Source organism: Ursus arctos, unplaced genomic scaffold, assembly GCF_023065955.2.
Source record: "Ursus arctos isolate Adak ecotype North America unplaced genomic scaffold, UrsArc2.0 scaffold_16, whole genome shotgun sequence".
Taxonomy (NCBI): Eukaryota; Metazoa; Chordata; class Mammalia; order Carnivora; family Ursidae; genus Ursus; species Ursus arctos.
The window spans coordinates 30,151,938-30,173,718 of record NW_026622830.1 but is presented as its reverse complement, the minus strand read 5'-3'; the positions used below and the strand labels follow the sequence as shown (position 1 = coordinate 30,173,718).

Genomic DNA, 21,781 nt, shown 5'->3' with positions numbered 1-21,781 from the left:
AGCACAGAGCCTGCCTTGGGGCTCAGATCTCATCACCCTGAGATCATGACCAGAGCCGAAATCAAGACCCGAATGCTTAACTGACCGAGCCACCCAGCCGCCCAAAACACAAGTTTGTAATTCTGGTGAAGTCTCAGTTACCTATTTTGTTGTTGTTGTTGCTTGTGCTTTTGGTGTCATATCTAAGAAACCATTGCCTAACTCAGAGTCGCAAAGATTTACCTTTTCCTATATTTTATGTTTTATTTTTTAATTTATTTAAATAGTCTGTACCTGACTTGGGGCTCAAAATCATGAACCCGAGATCAAGAGCTGCATACCCTTCCAACTGACCCAGTCATGCGCCCCTAAGAGTTTTACAAAAGTTTTATCTTTCAGATTTTGGTCAATTGGTTTTGAGTTAATTTTTGTATATGGCGTGAGATAGGGGTCTGACTTCATTCCTTTATGTGTGATTTCCAGTTCTCTCAGCACCATTTGTTGAAGACTATTTTTTCCTCATTGAATTCCCCTGGCATCCTTGTTGAAAATCACCTCACCATAAATGTTACGGTTTATTTCTGGATTCTCTCTTCTGTCCCATAGATTTATTTGTCCATCCTTATACTGGGATGTCTTAATTACTATAGCTTTGTATTAAGTTTTGAAATTGGAAAGCATGAGTCCTCCAGTTTTGTTCTTAAGATTGTTTTGGCTATTCTGGGTCCTTTGCATTTTTATTTGAATTTTAGGATCATTTTGTCAATTTTCACCAGGAAGGCAGATGGGATTTTGATAGTGATTGCATTGAATCTGTAGATCAGTCTCGATAGCATTGCCAAGAACTACATATTTTTAACTGAAAATTTTCATGAGATGATATCTGTTTGCACTAGGAGCAATGCATTTTTTTAAAAGATTTTATTTATTTATTTGACAGAGAGCCAGCGAGAGAGGGAACACAAGCAGGGGGGAGTGGGAGAGGAAGAAGCAGGCTCCCAGTGGAGCAGGGAGCCCGATGTGGGGCTTGATCCCAGGACTCTGGGATCACGCCCTGAGCCGAAGGCAGACGTTTAACAACTGAGCCACCCAGGCAACCCTGAGCGATGCGTTTATATATTTTAGCCTTTTCCAGTCCGTTCCATTCTTATTTTTTTAGTTAAAATAATTGCCGGACCCAGCTCCCTGAATTGATTTCTCTATTCATGTTCATGGGTTGTTAATTTATTGTTTGAAAAATATGCTTCAGGTTAATGGTCCTCAACCTTGACAGCAAGTTGGAATCATCTGGAGAACTTTAAAAATACAGCTATGTGGTCTCATCCCAGAGACTAAAGTGCACTTGATCAGGACTATAGCCTAACTATTGGGGTTAAGGGGAAAAAAAAAATTCCCAGGTGATTCCAGTGTGCAGTCAGGATTGAGAACCATTGCTCTAAGTGAAGTCAAGTGCAGGTATTTACCCCTTGTAGAGCCTGTGCGTAGTTGACTGAACGTACTATGGGATGGAAGTGTGCATATTGCTGGCTGTAGAGCTGCATGTGTGAAACATTTGGTCACTTTGGTGAAGAATGTGCTAGAGAGGTCTGTGTACTTTTTCTGTATTTAATCTGACCATTGACACTGTTTTCCTGAGAAATAAAAGGATTTTGCTTTTGACTTTCTCCTGGGTGTATATAGTTGTCTATGGTCTGTATAGAGAGCAAGGATAGAGCAGTCCCTGGGGAATGTCATTTCTCAGGAATTTTTGCGTCTTCTGCTTTTCTGCGATAGGAAATGGACTGATTTGAGAATAATATGCAGGAAATGCACAGCTATTTTAGGGATTGTTGTATAAAGAACACCAAAACTATTGGTTAGAATTACTATTGAAGTATATGGAGGTATTGGTCAGAATTGATCAGAATTAAGGTCAGAAGTACTGGAAAAAATACCTGAAAGTGAGACTGATGTCCTGTGTTAGAATATTAAGGAATATTAAGACTGTGGTGGAAACGCACATAAAATAGCTTATTTTACTCATTGAATATTTTTTTCTTGTTTATTTGAAAGTAAAGTTTTTTGTATACATGTACATATGCACACATGTATATTTGTATTTTGAAATAGAGATACAGGGGTTATTTGAACCAGTTTTTTTTGTTTTATTTTGTTTTAATTTAGCAGTGTACCTTAGGCATATGACTAAATCATTAAATAGCCCTTTAAAACGTGGCTTTTAACAGCTCATTTGTGCTGAATGCATCATGTTTTATTTGACAAATCCTTCTATTGTTGGGCATTTAGCTTATGAGCCGTTTTTTGCTGTGGTGAACATAATACAATAGTGAACAGCCTTGTATGGAAATCTGTGTGCATTTTTCAGATTATTTCTTTAGACCACTTTTTTGGAAGGGACATCATTTGTATTTTTAAGGCTTTGTTACATAACGTATATGCAAGATGCTTACTGCATCCAGGTTAATGTACTGGGAATTATTGCTATAAATTTTCCTGTTCTCCCCCCCCCCCTTTTTTTTAAACCAGTTTGGGCAAAGAATAGAATCATTATGTTTATTCTGCTTTTCTTTGGTAACTAGTGAATTTGAACACATCTGAGTTTTTTGGGCCATTTATATTTTGTTTGGCTTATTTATTTCCTTTAGCAGTTTTTCTAGTTTTGTGTTCCCATCTTTTTCCCAGTCTTTTATAGCAGTTCTTTTTATAGCAAGGATATTAGCACTTTAGTAAATGTTGCAAATATGTTTCCCAATTTGTCTTGTATTTTTATGATGTGTCCAAGAAGTTTTATTTGTAGATCATTTTTAGGGCTTTAGTTTTCAAAAAAAAAAAAAAAAACCTCATTTTTCAGACTCTAAAGTTTCAAATGAAATGTTTTTCTTAAAGATGAATAAAAATCTGTCAGAATGTGATTTTGCTTAAGAGATTTTTTAGATTTCATATCTGCTTGTCTTTTTTTTTTTTTAAGATTTTATTTATTTATTTGACAGAGTGAGAGAGACAGCCAGTGAGAGAGGGAACACAGGCAGGGGGAGTGGGAGAGGAAGAAGCAGGCTCCCAGGGGAAGAGCCTGACGTGGGGCTTGATCCCAGGACCACGCCCTGAGCCGAAGGCAGACGCTTAACAACTGAGCCACCCAGGCGCCCCAAAATCTGCTTGTCTTTTAAAGTATGATGGGAACAATCAGCTCAATTTTAAAAAGTTAAACATGAACTTGAACATTTTCACTATCCCGATCCCAATAAATGGGAACTTTAAGTGGGATCACCTGGAAGTTGGGTGCTGTTAATTCTAAACAGCCAGAAAGTGAGGCTAGATGTCATTGACAAGCTTTCCACTCTAGTTTTAAATTTCGACACTTTTGGTGTTTAGTACTTTTCCCTTTGGGCATGTATGATATCTGTTTTGGGTTGATGGAGTTCTTGTTCTTTCATTCCTTACTTTTGCGTCGGTACTATTAAAAAATTGAGACTTTTACATCATACTTCAATAATAGCCTCAAGTAACTCTTTCTAATTATATCCTTTAGGCTTTTTCCAAAATAATGGACTTCGTCTTTTTCCAGGTCTCTGGAAGCGCTTGTCCTAACTAGTTTTTAGTCCTTGTTAGTCTTGTTACCTCCTGAGGTCGTGGGCGGGCATTTAATAACACATGTAGCACAGGGCTCAGAGCAGGAGCTAGGGGCTCTCTGTGCCGACCCAGGCGTTATTTTTTCCTCTCCACAGTTCTATTGAGAAAGAGACTGGTTTGGAATCTGTTCTGCTGCTTCTAACTGGGTGTGAGTCTCTGCTTCCCCTCTGTGCCCCTTCACTGCCCTTGGCGGGTGGGTCTGTGGGATTTCTAATTTACCCTTTGTGTTCATCCTCCCACCCAGCTTTTATTGAGCACCATCTTGGTACTTGGTACTCAGGTACATCTGGGGAGAAGTAGCCTATCTGAGACCCTGGCAAGACCATCTCCAGGTCTTCCCTGGTTCCGAGTTCAAAGTTCTGACCCTGAGTTAACTTCAATCTGAGTACAGGTATTATCTAATTGAGATCATTCTAAACACTTTGGAAAAGTTTTAGGAAGTTCTGGGGTTAGCAGGACCCTGGGGGGATCTTGTCATTCCTCTTCACACACACCCTGGTTCTTCTCCAAAATTATTCCTGTCTTCCACAGTAATGAGGCCCGGAAAGGGATCCAGGACGGGGCGGGGGGGGGGGGGGGGCGCGGAGAAATAGCAGGGTAGCCCCCTTGAGTTGTCAATGAGTCTGGGTGGGTCAAGGAGCGCCCTGCACCAGTAGGCAGAGAATGGGGCTGTTCAGTGAGAGATGGGGGCATTAGAGGTCTGATGGGGAAGCTTTTGGGGTTAATTTTTCAGCTTAGTTGAACTCAGCCCTACTTGTTCACATGCTAAGGCACAGTTTATAAAAGGAAAATGGAACCGTCTGTGTTCCAAGCATGAGCTTGACTTACTACCACTGATAATTATCATTGGGCTGTGTTTTTAATTTGGTCATTTTGCCAGGAATATAAATCAGACATTATTCCTTAGATCTTTGGGTAATTAGGAAGATTGGCAAGCCTCCATTTTTCTTGAATTAAGTCATTATTATCCTATTTGTAATATGGGATTAAATGTGTTAAGCGAAGGAAAGGCATTTTTAATTTTTTTGAAAGACAGTTGCAACTTAAGCATGTGGGCAATAGTAGTTTTAGTGGCTTGTTTTGCATATGTATTTATGAATTTTAAGCTTTTATTTCCTAATCACAAATACAATACAAGTTCATTGGTAATGTAAAACAGAAAAGCATAGAAATACGATACCACATGCAATCTGACACCCAGGGAGGATAACTGTTAATATTTAGGGAAAGTGTCTTGACTGCCTGGTTTACCAAATAAGTGTAGTTTTTCTATAAAAATGGGGGATGTTCTGCCTCCCCCCCACCCGTCTTCCCCCACTTAGTAACAGAGCATGACTGTTTTTCCTGAATGGTTTTGTAGTGTTTTATCATAAAGCATTTTGCTGTCATAATTTAGTTAGCCAGCCCTTAAATGTTGGACATTGACTTGTTGTACAACTAAAGTGAATACGATTATACTCATCTAGTTATTTTCCTAGAGCAATGATTTTCTTGGATATGGATTTTTATTTTGTTAAAAGAGTTATTTATTAGAGAGCGAGAGTGGGCGGGCACACACACAAGCAGGGGGAGAGGCAGAGGGAAAGGAAGAGAATCTCAAGCAGACTCCCTGCTGAGCGGGGAGCCTAATGCAGGGCTCCATCCCAGGACCCTGAGATCATGACCTGAGCCGAAACCAAGAGCCGGCTGCTTAACCAGCTGAGCCACCAAGGCGCCCCTGGACATGCATTTTTAAAGGAGATGGATGTTAAAGATTTAAAAATTATTTTGACAAAAACATCTAGCTGAAAATGAAGGTGAATATTTCTCTGATCTTGGAATGAGGAGGGGCTTCCTAAGCACAAAAGTATTAGAAGCAATTGCAAAAAGATACTAGATATGACTTTAGAGAGATGAAAAAGCTATCCTTTATTTCAAGTGATACAAACAGAGAGGAAAAAGCAGTCATTTACTTTTTCTGGGGAAAATATTTGCAACATGACAAAGGGTTATGCCCTTAATTTGTAAGGAGCTCTTACATGTGAATAAGAAAAAAAAAAAAATCAAACCTACTGAAAAAATGGACAAAAGGCACTTTAACAGTTCATAAGAGAACTATAGATACATGGATCAAAGAAATAAAGATTGAAACCAGATGTCATTCTTTGCATGTCACATTTGCAAAAGTTGAAAAAAAAAAAAATCTAGGACTGGCAAGTGAAGTTAACATACAGTTTTTTTCTCTTGTGCTTTCTTTGTTAGCTTGTCAGTTTTCCCAGAAGGAATTGGGAAGGTTTCCCATTTCCTATTTCGTTACCAGGAAGGTTAGGATGTAACTGGCCTGTAAATTTGTCTTGAGCCTGGTATCTTTTTTTGAGCACAGTTCTTTGATTTTGTTATTTTCTCTATTTGTGTATTGTTATTTGTTCAGGATTTTAAAGAATTGTTTTAAAAGAATTGCCCATTTCATCTCGATTTTGGGGTACATACATGTGCTTCTTTTAAGTCAGTTAAAAAATACAAACTCAATGTAAAAGCATGATGAGTATATAGTATCTTGTGTTTGCCCTTGTTTTCAGAAGATAGTCTTTGTCCTGTGCAAGTGTACAAAGAGGTTTTGTGTTTTTTGAATTGGGAATAGGCATTTTGTCAGCCTTTTTGGCATCTACTGAATTGATAAAATGATTTGGTTGCTCAGTTTCTGGCCCGTGAATGGTACTGGCCCCAGGGCTATATCCTTCCTGCTTCTTAAGTATTAACATCCTTTTTTAAGGAAATGGTAAAATACAGAGATAACAGTGTGTGTGTGTGTGTGTGTGTGTGTGTGTGTGTGTGTGTATAGTTATCCCCACCCCCCAAATTTTTTTGTGTTTTTTCTCTGAAATCAAAACCTGGAAACCATAGCATGTAGTACCTTTGCATAACCCAATTAAGAAACTAGAGAAGAGCTGTGAGTATTTTTGTGTGTTCAGAGTGGCTTTTACTGGGGGGAAATCAGGTGCTGCGTCACTGAGCTCCAAGTGACGTTTCCTCTGAACTGCTCGCAGGGGCCTGTGCTTTGATCTCAGCCTTGTAACCTTGTGTGCAAAGGGCAGGTCCTCGCATTTCCAGAGTGTGGTGGCATACAAAGGGGAGGCGTGCTGACTGGTGCTGGGACAGAAGTTCAAGGATGCGCGCTGATAACTCAGTCTTGCTTTTGTCGAGTGGCTCCTCCTGTTTAATTCCTCTCTCAAATACATTTGTATTTTTCCAGTATTAGAACATCTGACCCGATTCTGTGTTTTGGTCTCTGATAGTCTAGTGGAGTAGAAACCCAGTCCTTCCAAACACTGGTTTTACTAATCAGCTTAAAAAATACTTTCCAAAAACAAATCTTCACGGGGTCATAGTACTGCACTTGCCCCTTTACGATTTTTCTCTGACTCGTAGCTAAAGTGACATTTTGCTAATTTGCAGCTTTGCCCTCATGGCAGCTTTTTTCTTAATTAATATTTTTCAGCCTTTTAAAGGATTTACGGAAGAAGCATACACATGTTGGAAAATAATTCTAACTTGTCAGAATTGGATAAAGCAAATTTTGAAAGTCACACAAGCCTCTTTTACCCCCTACACTTCAAGGCAGTTTGATCTTTATCCTTTCCAGCCCTTTCTTGTGTCCACAAATATGTTCTATATAATTATACTTTTAATAAAAATGGGATTATACTACACATATTGTGCAACTTGCATTTCTCAAAGGACAACATACATAATTTCAGTTTAACTGAAAATAAGCTGTTCTTCTAAAGCATTTCTTTGTTTACTTTTTTCCATGTTATTTCCATTATTCCTCTTCTTGACTAATCTTCATTGATGGATGTTGCCTTGGTGCTTTTCTCCTGACTCTAAATTTTTAATAAACATAGCTTAGGATAGATTTATGGTTATGAAGATTTTATTTTTGGAAATAAATTACCTTTTTATTCCCCCTTGAATGCAAGGGAAGAACAATTTCTCCATTCATATGCTCATCAGTTAAAACAAGTAATAATTTTTTTGTACCAAACGGCAAAAGACCAATGTTTAGTTTCCGACGTTAAAAAAAAAAATAGGATCACTGAAGGCTCCTTGAAGGCTGGACTGGTACAAGTCTGATGGCATTAGTGTGCTTGTTTACCTCAAAGCCGTCAGTGATTGTGATGCAGACTTGCTCCTGAACAAACAGTAGAAAGAGTCGCAGCATTAAAAAAAAAAAAAAAAAAAAAAAAAGACTTGCAGCATAACTGTTGTTTTTTTTTAAGAATTTATTTATTTATTGGAAGAGATAGAGACAGCCAGCGAGAGAGGGAACACAAGCAGGGGGAGTGGGAGAGGAAGAAGCAGGCTCACAGCAGAAGAGCCTGATGTGGGGCTCGATCCCAGAACGCCGGGATCACGCCCTGAGCCGAAGGCAGATGCCTAACCACTGTGCCACCCAGGCGCCCCAGCATAACTGTTTTCTAACAAGAAACTTGTTGGTATCTGGCTAAACTCATCACCTGTGTTTTTCTTTACCATGGTGGGGCAGGTTCCTGACTGGTGCCGGGTGTTCCAGAGACAGCTGGCTTGTCAGGCTCTGGGGTTTTTTTTTTTTTTTTTTTTTTTTAACCGTGAAACATATGCACAGGTATAAGTGTATATAAAACAATAAAATGAACATCTGTGTACCTATTGATAATCCAGCTTAATAAATAGAATATGAGCCAGCTTTTTTTATGAGCACCCTCCCAGTATATTTGTAAGAGGCTTTAAAAGGTGATTTTTAAGTAATCGAATCTTCTGTTCTGTTTTCCCCACAAATACAGCACCACCAGTTTATGGTAGTGGTGGCATTGGAAGCAGTGTAGAGTCATAAAGCTCAGTTGTCACAGGCGTGATGGGCTCTGACCCCTATTCTGTCACATCTCGTAGGAGCTCCAGGACCTTGACCAGGCCTCACCCCTCTTGGGTTTTCTTACCTGTAAAGTGTGGACCTGGTAGTTTCCGAGGGTTGTTGTGAAAATGAAATTGCACAGGTATGATACATTAACCTGAAAAATTAAAGTTATTTTACCAGCAAAAATGGGTTTATTTGGGTTTATTAACTGAGAGCTGCAACTTTGGGGACACAAGGTATGTCCAACAAACAAAGGAGAAAAAGGTTATTTTATGGTGAATGAGGAAGTTGGAAGGGGTTATTTTAAACAAAAGTCCTTTGGAGAAAAGCAGGAGTTCAGGGTGATGAGGGTTTGTCTTTGGCTGAGTTGCAGGGGTAGTTAATTTCTTATACGAGATACTATGTATGTTTTCCTCTGTTGGGGCCTGTTACTGATGATTCTTTCCTGTTGAGAGTCTTCTGTTGGGGTTGTAATTGACAATTCTTCCTATGATTGGCATTTGGTGGTACTGACTCCCCCCTCTAGCCTCCTGACTCCACTTTAGTGAGGTTTTCCTTTATAAATTTTCACATTTTCCCCCTTTTGATCAAGATCTTTTCCCAAAAGCATTGCTGAACCGCAGTTGGAGTCTTCTAATTCAGTGGCCTTTTGTCCCTCAGTGCTAGGAAGGACCTTTCCTGGGCGTAATGTCCCACATTATGGGGAACATTCTATAGATTGGAAACCTACTGAGGTCAAATTTGAGTAACAAGCAGGGGGAGCAGGGAGAACTGTCAGGCATCTCCCACCTCTAGTGCATATTTATTAAGACTGTAAGTGTTGGATGTCGTCTCTTTATTGGGTACGTCACTTTTTTTGGAAGATTTTATTTATTTGATAGAGCACAAGCAAGGGGAGCAGCAGGCAGATGGGAGAGGGAGAAGCCGCCTCCCGACTCGGGGCTCAATCCCAGGACCCTGGGACATAACCTGAGCCAAAGGCAGACTCTTAACCAACCAAGCCACCCAGGCGCGCCTGGGTACGTCATTTTTACAAAAGTTTGACAGACAACAAGTACAGAATCAAAAGTAACATGGCAGTTCCGAATTGTGTGATGGTTCTAAGCCAGGACCCTAGATCTGAAAGTAGCCATCTAGAGGGCACCTGGCTGGCTCAGTTGGTGGAATGTTGATCTCGGGGTTGTTAGTTCGAGCCCCACATTGGGTGTGGAGATTACTTAAAAAAAATAAAATCTTTGAAAACAGCCAACTAAAACTATTCATTGGCACTGATTCCAATTTAGGGGAGAAAAGCTCCCCCTACAGGAGGCAAACCCAGAGTCCCGTGTGCCTACTAGAAGTCACCCTTTGAGCAGTTATGAAAACAGAATAATGGATACGACAGGAGCACTCTGAGAAATAGCCCATTTGGTAAGACACAGTGCAGGTGAAGCAGCAGCTGGTGGGCTTTTTGCAAAACAGCAAAACTTAAAAGACACTTTAAAACAGTATTGTTATCTCAAGAGAACTGTTCTAACCAAATGTGGTCGTACTACAGTAAAGTCGACAATTCAGAAACCATGAGTTTTGGATAAGAATCCAGAATCTGTTCATTGTCCAGATGAAAAAGAGAGACTTGGTGAATCCCGAACCTTCTAACAGGCCTGGTCTGGACACCTCGGGAAAGCCGTCTCATCAGACGCCATCTGCTTTACTTCTGGGAAATCTTGACTTTCAGGTCGGCAGACGGTGTAGGCCCAGTCAGGGTTGGCTTTCTTTAGACAAGGCAGGTGAATGCAAGAGTCTGTTGCCTGGAGTTCGGCAGCACAAGGGTTGGTTAGCAGTCCCTTTCCAGTGAGGCTGCAGAGTCTTTCTAGAGGTGTCTTCTACGGTAGGTGGAATCTCCAGTTGTAAGGTGTGATTCTTAAGTTTTCCTCTCTCAAGGGTGCATGGTGAAAAGATTGCTCTACCAAAGCCTGGCTATTTCCAATAGAAACAGTTAGGCTTTTACAGTATTCAAGTGTATCTTTATCAACCGCGGGTCAAAGGAGGCAGGGGCCAAGTGCAAGAATCAGACGTTCTCTGGGGTGCCTGGGTGGCACAGCAGTTAAGCGTCTGCCTTCGGCTCAGGGCGTGATCCCGGCGTTCTGGGATCAAGCCCCACACCAGGCTCCTCCGCTATGAGCCTACTTCTTCCTCTCCCATTCCCCCTGCTTGTGGTCCCTCTCTCGCTGGCTGTCTCTATCTCTGTCAAATAAATAAATAAAATGTTAAAAAAAAAAAAAAAAGAATCGGACGTTCTCTGATTATTTCAAAGGGTAAAAGTCTGAGTTCCAGAGGGGTGGATCTGAGTTAAGAAGGACCAATGGCAATGCTTTAGGCCAAGATAAGATGGGAGGTCTCTACAAATTTTGCCAGTTGAATCTTAATAGTGCCCTTAGTACATTGGGCCAACCTGAGGATTGAGGAGGAAAGTGTAAAACTGGCCAAATAGCACAGACTTGTTGAAACACCTGCCTGGTAAAATGGATTCCTTGATTACCATGACGTTAAAGAGGGTTTCTCCCCGTTGGGATGATTTTTTTTTTTCTAACAGAATTTTAACTACAGTAGAAGCAGCAGCCTGGCTACCAGAGAGAGCGTTGGTCCAGGGAGTAAACGTATAAACCATGACTAAAACCTATTTAAATCCACGAGGTGGGGGTGGCTGTATGAAACCCATTTGCCAAACCTCGAATGGCCCCTTAGGTAATTTCAGGTGAGCAGTGTGAGCGCATTTTTCTGCATTGTGTTTTGGACACGTGGGGCAAGCGAGGTAGGCACTTTTTGCGGCTTTATTTGTATTCCCCACCCGTATTGGTTCATGAATTGGGCCAGATTAATTGGTCTAAACCACAGTTCTTTTTATCACACCAACAATGATTAGATTCCCAGTATTGTTTTTCCTTTTCTGGGAGTCAGTTATCAGGTGTCTCTGGTCAGTTTTTTAATCCTCATTTGGGAGAACATCCCTTTGGACTGTGACAGAGGTTTGGCTCTTGATTTCTTTGAGTGCACGGTTCTGGTGGAAGTATCAGTGAGGTGGTTTCCTTTGGCCTCCAGAGAGTCGAGTCTGGAATGCCCAGGAACCTTAATAAAAGAGCAGCTGGCAAAAGCATGGCACTTAATGAATTTTGACCCTAGGAGCCATTTTTAATTTTATCCCCGTTGGAGGTAAGAGCACCACGTCGTTGCTATAACATTCCAGAGTCCTGAGCTACCCGAAGACATACCAGCTATGGGTATAAATGTTTGTGGTTTTACCTTTGGCCAAGCTGCAAGCCTGACCAAGGGCGTGTAACTGAGCCTGTTGGGCTCCAGTAGTAGCCGGAGCTAAGAGTGCTGCCTCGGTCACTAACAGAGGAGCACCCTAGCGTTCCAGCCCGGGACTGGTCGTTTTCGTCCTCTGAGTAAGAACCATCAGTAAAACACGAGAAATGTGCCTTGGTTATCGGAGTTTCCTAGGAATCATCACAGGGGGTCAAGAGGTGATCTGTCAGTCTCAAGCAGTTGTGAGGGGTGTCCTCCGTGAAGGAGGAGAGACGAACAGCAGGCTTATTTGAGGTTATTGCAGTGAGGAGGAGTTCTGTGAGGAGCAGTTAGCAGGGGCATCTCCTAGGAGGTGAGGAGGCTGACCGAGGTGTCGAGTGTGGTGAGAGTTTAGGGGGGCTTCTGCTGCATGCAGCACAAGCTTGGTCAGAGGGAGTCCTGTCACTCTTCACTGGCCTTAAGCAGAAGGGCAGTGGCAGGAATGGCTCTGAGGTGCGGGTGGAAGGGACATCCCTGGCCACGGGCTCCAGTGGTTGGCTCTCCTACCCTATGGGTCAGTGATGGTCCCCGGTATTTTTGGGCAAGTACTTCAAGCATTTTCTTCCTTCTCACCAACAACGAGGAAGAGGGAAGTTGACAGTTAGGATGTCCGAGGGCAGGAGGCTTTAGGCTTTTCTTTAAAGTCTCCAGAGCTAGGTCTTCTCCATCTTTCTGAATGACAGGGTCAGGTTTGTCTTTTTTTTTTTTTTTTTTTTTTTTTTAGTTTATTTGTTTGAGAGAGTGCTCACAAGCAGGGCGAGCAGCAGGCAGAGGCAGAGGGAGAAGCAGGCTCCCTGCTGTGGGACTCGATCCCAGGACCCTGGGATCATGACCTGAGCCGAAGGCAGATGCTTAACCAGCTGAGCCACCCAGGCTTCCCAGGTTTGTCATTTTTAAGTAAAGCATACAGTGGTTGAGCTGTAAGAGAAATTTGGAATCTCAATTTCAACAGTAGACAGCCAATCCAAGAAAACTTCGTAATTGGTACTTAGTTTTAGGTTTTGGGAAGTTCATGCCGTGAAACCTGCCTGGGTCTAAATGTAGTCCTTGTTCTGCGATCAGGTGCCCTAAGATGAACCTGAGTTTTACAAGCTGCGGTTTTTCTTTGAAGACTTCATGTCCTTTTAAGGCCAAAGTTTTAACAGGTGAATGCTGTCTCCTGTGAAGAGGTTTGAGAAAGGGAGCAGAGAAGCAGATCATATACATATTGTAACCAACTAGAGCCTGCAGAAAACTTTATATCCTCCAAATCAGCTTTTAAGGTTTATAAAGAGTTAAGAAGGACGGCCTGTGTAACCTGGGGCATTACTGTCCTGGTTTATTATTGTTCTTCCCAAGTGAAAGCAAGAAGACCCTGACTGTCCTTATGAACTGGAATAGTGAAAGTGCACTATATAGAACAATTATAGTGAAGCAGGATTTGCTTTCAGTGGGGACAGACGTCAGTGTATGGGGACAACAGGGCGCCCAGGGATAATGTTATTTATTGCTCCGAGGTCCTGGACTAACCTCCATCCTTGGCCACTGGGTCTTCTCACAGGTAAAATAGGGCTCCCAGGGACTAGTGCAGGGGATGATAAGGCCCTGAGTCCTGTGGTCTCCTATTATGGGCTTGATGCCTTAAAGGGTTTCTTTATTTATAGGGTACTCGTTCTGGGGAGACGTTGTGGGGGACCTGTTTGAATCTTGATGGGAGGCGTGCTGTGAATTCTGCCAATATCAGTTGAGGAATCTGCCCATAAAGAGGGCGGTAGCTGACCTGATGGGGACAAATGAGCAGTGTCCCCAGACTCCCCTATCGTGCCATCAGAGATGGAACAAATAAAAGATGTTGAAGGGTCATTTAATCCACCTGGTTGGCAATTCTGATTCTAGAATTATTTCCATCTTTTGGGAGACATTCTGGCACGATACTTTTCTAAGAAATCTTGGCCGTTATGAATGGGGTGGAGAAACTAAGGAGAAAAGGGTGGGACTCTCTCAAAGGGCCTGAATAAAGGGAATGGGTGCAGAGACAGGAACCTGTTGAGGTTTATGAGAGCCCCCCCCCCCCCCCCCCCCCGGGAGCTGTTTTCCTGCTCTGATGCCTGCAGGACCTGCTTTCCAGGAGTGGTGTTGAGCATGGAGAATGCAGCTCTGGGGTCAGTAAGACAAAGAGATTTATTCTCAGTCTGGACTGTGGTTTCTCCAAGCCAATTAAGAGGGGGGACTGGGAAGAGTCCCTGTAGGTCCTTGGAGCCCTGTCAGTGGGAATTAGGACACTGGAAAGGCTGGCTAGAGGGCGGAGGGCTTCTGGAATGCTTAAGTTTGTAACAGTCTTTTTTTCCCAGTGCCCTGGCCCTTTGCACCAATAGCAGAAACCAGGGGGTTTTGGTCTGTTTAGGGGCCTTCACTTGCCAGAGTTGAAAATTGAGGATTTTAGTGGTCTTTCTTTCAGGTGACCCTTGTGGGTGTGAGTGAGCTGGTTTGCCATGCTAGCTAAATGTGGAGTGGACACAGTTTCCCGTTCCATGCAAAGATCCTGGTTCAGGCTGTTAGTAAATGTAGTTAAATGCTTCCCAGGTGGATTCAGCCTCTAAAGGAGGGCCAGAATCTTCTTTAGAGACCGTTTGCAGTTGGTTATAGTAGTTACGATCAGGTTCATCAGGCTTTTGTGTGCAAGCCTGAACTTTGTTCCAGTCAACAGGTTTAGGAAAAGCTGCTGTAACTGCCCTGTGGAGATTTCCAGCAAGCATTCTAGGATCTTGCCAAAGTTAGGCGCTTGTTTCTCTAAATCTTTTAGGATGTTCTCATGGAGCTAGTTTCATCCAGCATTTGGCTTGGTCCTCACTGATAGGCACATGGCCTGACTGATATAAATCTTAGAAACTGGGGTGGTAGGTTGGCATAACTATGTTAAATTCTTTCAGCGAGCATGGATCCTGAGTGACTTTAGGAAACTCTGACTCTGGCTCGCAGTCTGACCTTGGTCCAGGTAGCATAAGAAATTTGGGGTTTATTCGGATCCTCAGAAGACTTAACTTGAAAGGGGCAGGTTTTATTACCTTCAGGAAAGGAGGGAGTGGGGAGAGGTTCAGGGGAAAAGGGAAGTTCAGGACGGAAAGCAAGACAGCTGCTGCATATCCTAAGACTTAGAAGACAGGAAGGAAAAAGGCCCCAGAAGCCTTTTTCTCCCTTTGTTTGTTTGCCTCTGTTAGTCTAGAAATTGTATTTTGCAGACAGGCAATTTTAGATTCCTGATAATGTTCAGAAGCTTCAAAATCCCAAAGTAGGCATCCCATTCAGTTTTGACAGTTTTAGAGCCGGGACTGTCCAATTAAGATTTGAGAAGAGTAAGTTTGGGGAGATGGCAGGCTCCCTGTAGTGGCCATTGGAGTTCTAAATGATTCCGTGTATGAAGGGGGACCACAATTTTTAAACATAAAACTGGCTAGGGTCCCAGAAGAAGGGGGCATCCTCAAAACATTCTGATGGACTGGGATCTCATTTCTAAGGGTTTTTTTGGTTTTGTTTTGTTTTGTTTTTCTAGAGCAAGAAAGAAAAATTTCTAAACAGTATGGACATCCTGGTTCTAAAAGGAATCCGAGCAAAGGCCAGCTCTGTTCCAGTAGGCACAGCCCTGTTCCCAAGAAGTTGGGCGAAAGGCTAGCACCGTTTCAATAGGAGTAGCCTGGTTCGTAACAGGAGTTGGACTGAAAGCCAAATGAGTATTCTTATAAAGGACAAAGCCGTAAAACAGATCCCAAATAATTCTTGGAGAGCTTAAAACACAGAGTGGAGCTCAAAATCCAGAAGAAAAATTACCTTCAAATTCTAGGGTTGGCGAGAAAGCAGTGAGCTCAGGTAGCTCTGTGGGTATGGGGACCTGTTTGCTCACCAGCCTTAGAGTTGTTGGCAGCCTTTTGGAACCCACTTCTAATCACCGCATAATGCGAACCTTTTGAAAATAAGTTTTTTACCAGCAAAATGAGTTTATTAGTTTATTTGGGGCATTAAACCATGGCCAAACCATAGGCAAGTCCAACAAAGGAGAGGAAGGTTATTTTATGGAGAAGGAAGACGTTGGGAGGGGTGGCTTTGAAGCAGAGCCTGTTGGAGGAAGACACTAGTTCAGGGTGTTGGTAGCTTGTCATTGGCTGAGCTGGCAGGGGTAGCAGATTTCTTGTAGGAGCTGCAATGTGCATCTTTCCCTTTGGGGGCCTATCATTGATGATTCTTTCCTGTCGAGATCGTCTTTTGGGGTCTATAATTGACAGTTCTTCCTGTAATTGAGTGGTACTGGCTCCCCCTCTGGCTCCCCCTGCTAGCCTCCCCTCCTTTCTTCCCCACTTCACATTAGTGACATTTCCCCTTATTAATTTTAACAGGTACTGGGGCTCCTGGGTGTCTCAGTCGGTTGAGCATCTGACTCTTGGTTTGGGCTTAGGTCATGATCTCAGGGTTGTGGGATTGAGCCCTGAGGGGGGCTCTGTGCTCGTTGAAATCTGCTTGTCCCTCTCCCTCCCCCTCTGCTCTCCTCCCCTGCTCTTTGAGCTTGCTCACTCTCTCAAATAAAGTCTAAACAAGTTTTTAGGAGGTACTTAGTACAGTGCCTGGCACATCGTGAGCACTAGAGAAGTATGTAAAAAGGTTTGTTTTTTTTTTTTTTGCTAAATTGAGGTCTTATGCTAGGGAATATGGAGTTTAAAAGATTATCAGGAAGAAACCCCAATTAAGTACAAAATTGCTTTTTCCAGGTATTCTAAAATACCATCTTCCATAATATTCAGGGCAGATGAAGAGCCGATTTTGAAGGGAATGAAGGTGGCGTGTGTGATCCTGCCGGGGGGCTGCCTGGGGCCTCCTAGGTGCTCCTCAAGAATGAAGGCCTCATAGAGCAAGTTCTAGAACTGGCCACAGCTGAGTGAGAAGTAGACTCCGTTCATGCGGGGTGCCTCCTGGTAGGTTCGCTATGACTCTGTTTTTATTTACCATCTGTTTTTCTCTAGCTAGGTCTTGACTCTGCTAACCGGGATCCCCCTGTGGTTTCGAGCTTGGACCTCAGCAGCACGAGGAAATGTAGCTCAGCGGCTTGTAACGGAAAGCATATGGACAGGTCCACGGTGCGGCATTTAGGTGCGTCTGAAACCCAGTCTTTTTCATTCTGCATTTCATGATGCAGTTGTGCTGACAGCCCTTTAGTGTTAGAATTCATTTGTGCTTGACCTTGTCCTTTGCACTTGTCACCAACAGTCTAAATGCAATCCTGGGAATAATTAATCGTTCCATTAATGCTAATGATAAGGTAATGGACTGCTTTAGGCCAAATTCCTTGTAAGCAGATTAAAGTAGAAAATAGGCAAAGTCTTGCCACTTAGGGGTAATGATAAGGTAGGAAGTAAATATTTTCCTTCTCCTTTATATGCTTTTGACTTTTTGTATCAGTAAAAATTTGAGTGCTTATCGCCATTTGAGGCTCCTTGTCTGGGTCCCAGGTCTGAACCCTGGGGGTAAAGATTGAGGACGTCTTCTCTCTTTTTCAAGCATTCTGCACATTAAGCAGTGAGATTATTAAATTGCGTTCCCTCCCTCCCCCGTCACAAAGCTTGATGGGCATTTTGGTTATTTTAAATTTTTTGCTATTACAAACAATACTGCAGTGAAATTTCTTGTACATATTTTAGGGAGACTACCTATAAGTAAATTTCTAGCAGTAAAATTGTTGGGTACAGTGCTTAAGATTTTTTTTAGTTTTTTAAATTTTGACAAATTGTCTTGTAGGGAAGCTGCAAGAATTTATACCCTTATTAATAAACATTCTCTCTCAAACAGGTTGTTTTGTCAAAGCTAACTTATTCAGTATGGTGGGTATAGAATGTTATGTCAGTGGTACTTTTATTTATTTACTTTTAATTTTCAAACAGTAAAATTCACAATTGTAAGAGCTTTCACAAGTGCTGAAAGGGGATCAGTTAAAATTTTTTTTTCATTTTCTAATGGAAAGTCTATACTTGCTACTTAAAAAAAACCCCAAAAACCAGAAATTCCAAGAATTTAGGCAGAAGATCCTTGATCCTACCACCTAATGACACCACTGTGAACATTTGTGTTCTTTGACCTTTTTTCTGTGTGCAGTTTTTTTTCCTCTTAAGCCGGTATCAAATTATATGTAATACATTCTTTTTTTTTAAAAAAGATTTTATTTATTTATCTGACAGAGATAGAGACAGCCAGCGAGAGAGGGAAACACAAGCAAGGGGAGTGGGAGAGGAAGAAGCAGGCTCCCAGCAGAGGAGCCTGATGTGGGGCTCGATCCCAGAACACCAGGATCATGCCCTAAGCCGAAGGCAGACGCTTAACGACTGAGTGACCCAGGCGCCCCTATGTAATACATTCTTAAAAGTAATATTTATTAACCACGAGGGAGAAAGGGGAAGACTGCTCTGTCTGGGGATACCTGCGAAATACATGGTCTCTCAGCTCTGAGTTTCAGTTACCGTCTTTATATTTCAGTTCACACGTGTCTTCCATTTGTGCTCAGAGCTTCTCCGGTCTCTGGTCTTCAGTGGGCGCTTGTCAGGCGTACATGTCACCCCCAGCTCAAATTCAGCACGTCCAGACTTTGTTCATTACTTGCTAGTCGAGCCCGTTTCCTTATTTATAGGAGACACTCTTGTTCTTTTTTTAGAGGTCCTCTTTGACACCTAATCTTTGATCGATTTTTTTTTCCTCTTTCAAATCACTCTCTGTCCCTTTTTCTCACTGTCCCTTCCACCCTCCCAGTTGCCAAGATCCTTATACTTGGATTGACACAGTAGCTTCTTGACCTTCCATCTTGAGATTTTTTGGCAGTGGACTCTTTCTGTTCTCCTCACCTGCCGAGAAACTCATGTTTCGTAAAGCTGTGTTGTGTGTATGTTGGACTCCTTTGACCCTGCAAAGGGTTTTCGTCCTCTACCGCCCATTGTATGCTGTGGCTAAGCTGTTTTCATGGCCTAGAGACTCGCCATACTTCTGCCTACCTTGGTCTCCATGGTGACCTACCACTCAGGACTTTCCATCCCCCAAGGCTGACCCCCAAGTCCCACTTCCCCAAATACATTTCTGATCATTTCTGGCCCTTTTGAGTTTCTTTCTCTGAGTGCTCACGCCCAGTTTGATAATTATCTTGTAGGTCTCTATGATTCACTCATTGTCCCAGTCCACTGAGATGGCAGATGGCTTCACATGTAATCCATTTCCATCAGTGCTGAGATTTGTGGCAGTTTAGGAAACTAGCCAAATGGTTGGTTTATTCCTCCCCTCCCCCCCAGTACAGATCCTAAATACTAAGTTTACAAAGCTGAGAAAAGAGAAGGCCTACCAGGTAGTATGTTATCAGGAGCATACAGGCGATAGTCCACTGTCTGGGCACTCACAGCAGAGAACGCCAGCTCTGCCCAGTGCCAGGAGCCTGCTGACCACGGGCCCGGTTCTGATGGCAGGCACGTTTTAGAAGTTGATCCATAAATGTGGAGGGACTCAGATAGAAACTGGATTAAAGACGTTGAGCTGGGAGGAACTGTGTTTTATTGGTGGCTGATTTCTGAGAGGCTGCGTCTGGTAATTCGGGTGTCTTTGGTTTACAGACTGTGTGCTATTGACGTCAGTGTCCCACTTTTTTATAACTAAACATGTTATATAAAATGCTCATTGTTGATAGTTTGATCGGTAGCAACAAGAGAATTAAATATTTACTGGAAAAGATGGGTGCTTTCAAAGACCTGTGTAAACACTGATGATGATCAGGGAGCTTGCATAAGAAGGTAGGGAAGGAAGGTGGTTACTGTGGGACAGTTACTGTGAAGGGACTCCACGCGCATCAGGTGAGCCCGGGCCTTTTCAGTGGGATGTGTTATAAAACCGGTGTGTTAGTGTTGGATTAAGACCGGCTGTTGATAAATTGCCCAAGTCCTTTGCTGACTTTCTGTTTGGTATGGAAAGATCTCGTCGATAAATTTGTCCCATTCCTTCTAATGAGGGGTGTGTGTGTGTGTGTGTGTGTGTATTTTTTTTTTTTTTTCTTTACAAAAATACAGGTATAATTTTGTTTGAGGTTTGCCATACAAAACCAGAACTTGCAATTCAGTAGTTACAAAGCCTCTCTGGATTTGAGCCCTTTGGGTGGACCCTGTTAGTTTTATTTAGGTTTCTTGTGTTGCTTCTGAGCTTCCCGTGCACAGCCCCCAGCTCCCCTCACGACCTTCCAGCTCGTGGATCTCTGCTTGGGCCTTTCTCACATCTGGCTCCCTCCCGCCTTCCAGTGCTGCGAGTGTGTGACGTGAGGTGATGGCACCTGCTCCCCTGCATCAGAGTGCAGGCTGCAGAGCTGACGGTGAAGGGTAGTAGCACGGGCTTGGTTCTGTTGGCGGGGTTAGGATGCACGGCCGTGCCTGTGTTGCGTGTGTGTGTTTTGTACATACTCTTTCGATGGAGTCCGATCGTGAGCCCCGTGGCTGTGTACTCTGCATAGCTGATCTCTCTTCCTGGTATCTGCTTTCTTTAGACCAGTGCTGTTCAGTACAATTAGAATGGGACTCATATGTGATTTTCTAGTAGCTATAGTAAGTAAAATAAAAAGCAGGTACAACAAACTTTAGTAATGTATTTTATAACCTAATATATAAAAAGATCATCATTTCACACAATTATTGTAGTATTGTGTAGTAGTATTGATGAGATATTTTGCTTTTTTTCCCCCATAGTAAATCTTTGGAGTTTCATGTGTATTTTGTGCTTACCAGCATATTTCTAGCTGACCACACTTCAAGTGCTCGGGAGTCACATGGGGCTGGTGGCTCTTGCGTTGGGTGGCACAGCTCGGGGCCCACACTGTTGTCCTGTACCACTAAGTAATATGTTTTCAACTCGGAAGCTTTTGGATTTTGGGGTGTTTCATAACGTAAGCCACTTCTGTTCGTGGGCTGCATAATAGCACATGCTCATCATCAAATGATACTTCTTTCAGCTTCCCTTTCTCTTTTTTTTTTCCCCTGTCAAATTGAGGAGCTTCCCATTGCCTGGAAAATGTTTTGTGTTTTCATTTTGTTTTGTTTTTAAAGATTTTATTTATTTCTCAGAGAGACATAGAACACGCTCACAAGCAGGGGGACGCAGAAGCAGAGGGAGAAGCAGGCTCCCCGCTGAGCAGGGAGCTCCATGTGGGACTCGATCCAGGACCCTGGAATCATGACCTGAGCCGAAGGCAGATACTTAACTGACTGAGCCACCCGGATGTCCCTGGAAAATGTTTCTGAACCAGTTCAATAAGTAAATTGATTGAGAGGCAGTATTTCTAGATGTTATTTCATTTATTCCCTAAGGCTTGAGAAGAAAACAAATTTTTAATGTATTTTAAATTTATATGTATTTTTGTATATATAAATTTTTTAAACTAGTTTTCCATTTCACTCAAGAATCATTAATGTTTTGACATTTATAATTTTAGCTATATTAGATTATAATTTTAATGAATTAATACTTATGTTTGTATATAATATTTTAAAAATACATTTTGCAGTTTATATATATATGTAAATTATAATTTTAGATTATAATACATTGAAGTTTAGGGTCCAATGAATATTTCTCTTTTTTTTAAACTTTTTAAAATATTTATTTATTTATTTATTTATTTATTTATTTATTTTAGAGAGACAGCCAGTGAGAGAGGGAACACAAGCAGGGGGAGTGGGAGAGGAAGAAGCAGGCTCCCAGCAGAGGAGCCTGACGTGGGGCTCGATCCCAGAACGCTGGGATCACGCCCTGAGCCGAAGGCAGCCGCTTAACGACTGAGCCACCCAGGTGCTCCTCTCCTTTTTTTTTTTTAAATTAACATTTTAATTTTAATTCCAGTATAGTTAAAAATGTCCTATTAATTTCAGGTGTACGATATAGCGATTCAAGCATTCTGCACATTTCTCAATGCTCCCCCTTCTTTAGAGTCCAGTGACT

The 21,781-nt window shown here is 42.3% G+C and overlaps 1 protein-coding gene across 6 annotated transcripts in view; it reads left to right on the top strand.

The window, feature by feature from the left end:
- The window catches only part of SLC23A2 (solute carrier family 23 member 2), a 131,066-nt gene that overhangs the window by 9,826 nt on the left and 99,459 nt on the right, over nucleotides 1-21,781 (top strand). For 2 of the 6 annotated variants that reach the window (XM_044385701.3, XM_057312654.1), the window contains exon 2: nucleotides 16,798-16,924. The exons of 1 other annotated variant lie outside the window; for it this stretch is intronic. The gene's annotated coding sequence lies outside the window, so the exon portion shown is untranslated. Of the gene's footprint in view, nucleotides 1-12,569; nucleotides 19,654-21,781 lie in introns of those variants that run through there. 3 more of the 6 variants (XM_044385702.3, XM_048222159.2, XM_044385704.3) reach the window with 3 other exon arrangements.